This window comes from Ipomoea triloba, chromosome 16 (assembly GCF_003576645.1).
Source record: "Ipomoea triloba cultivar NCNSP0323 chromosome 16, ASM357664v1".
Classification (NCBI taxonomy): Eukaryota; Viridiplantae; Streptophyta; class Magnoliopsida; order Solanales; family Convolvulaceae; genus Ipomoea; species Ipomoea triloba.
In genome coordinates, this window is record NC_044931.1 from 17,097,212 (window position 1) to 17,099,139 (window position 1,928).

Genomic DNA, 1,928 nt, shown 5'->3' on the forward strand with positions numbered 1-1,928 from the left:
CTATTAAATTTGTAAATACTAAACCTCTTGATCATGGAAGAGGCATTCTATGCTGCTAACCCCATTGTTTTCTCTGTTTTCATACATCGCATAGGTATGGACCGTCCTAACTCGAATGACCTTGTTATTGCACTACGACCTCAATTCATAAGCAAGAATAAATTGACCAGCCATTAACGAAGAACAGAGTAATTCGATCTGAAAACAAAGAGATTTCGTTGTTATAATTTTGAGAGCTTGTAATTTGAAAGTGTTTGTAAATGTGTATGTATTAATATCGCAAACCAGAAATCATACTGTGTACGTAATCATCACAGTGTAGTTCAAAATGGTAGAAGTGGTAGTTCCAATAAGCTGCAGGTAACATAGCGAGAAACGAAGAGGCGATGCAACAGTCGTATTTTTGCATATTTTTAGGATGAACAACACTCAACATTGTATTTTATAATAGATACCTCAGTCTTTGAAATGGATTGAGATACTACATGTATCCCGAAAACCAATTAAATCGCTCGATCACCTATAGAATAGGATCCCAAAACCAACAAACACAATAAATTGCCTATATAGTAGACTTTTAATGCCTTCATGGACAAATGTAAAAAAAAAAAAACAGCAAATAAATTAATCAGCTGTGTTGAGCGGGAAAATGAGACATTTTCATTGACAAAATCTCCTACGTATATTGTAATAAATATTTTGTCCATTTCTGGACCTCATCCTTAGGTATAGTACAATGAATAAAAACACCCTAGATGAACACATAGAAAAAAAATGAAACTAAAAAAGCCTTAACATAAAAAGAAATAGAATATGAAACTATTAAACTTGTAAATACTAAACCTCTTGATCATGGAAGAGGCATTATATGCTGCTAACCCCCTTGTTTTCTCTGTTTTCATACATTGCATAGGTACGGACCGTCCTATCTCGAATAGCCTTGTTATTGCATGGCGGCCTCAATTCAGAAGCAAGAATAAATTGACCCTCCATCAATGAAGAATAGAGTAATTCAATCCGGAAACAAAGAGATTTCGTTGTTATAATTTTTAGAGCTTGTAATGTGAAAGTGTTTATAAATGTGAATGTATTTATAGAGCAAACCAGATTTCATACATTGTAAGTAATCATCACAGCGTAGTTCAAAATGGTAGAAGTGGTAGTTCCAATAAGCTGCAGGTGACATAGCGAGAAACGAAGCGGCGATACAGCAGTCGTATTTTTGAATATTTTTAGGATGAACGACACTCAACATTGTATTTTATAATTGATACTTAAGTCTTTGAAATGGATTGAGATACTAAATGTATCGCTAAAACAACTTAAATCACTCGATCACCTATAGAATTCGATCCCAAAACCAACAAACACAATAAATTGCCTATATAGTAGACTTTTAATGCCTTCACGGACCAATGTAAAAAAAAAGGAAATGAATTAGTCAGCTGTATTGAGTGGGAAAATGGGAGATTTTCTTTGGCAAAATCTCCTGGCTATATTGTAATAAAGGTTTTGTCCATTTCTAAACCTCATCCTTAGGTATAGTACAATGAATAAAAGCACCCTAGATGAACACATAGAAAAGAATTAAACTAAAACAGCCTTAACATAAAAAAAAATAGAATATGAAACTATTAAACTTATAAATACTAAACCTCTTGATCTTGGAATAGGCATTCTAACCTACTAACTCCTTCTCTATTTTCATACATTGCATAGGTACAGACCATCCTAACTCGAATAGTGGTTATTGCACGACGGCCACAATTCAGAAGCAAGAATAAATTAACCTGCCATCAATGAAGAACAGAGTAATTCAATTCGAAAAAAAAAAGAGATTTCGTTGTTATAATTTTGAGAGCTTGTAATGTGAAAGTGTTTGTAAATGTGTATGTATTTATAGAGCAAACCAGAACTCATATTGTGTT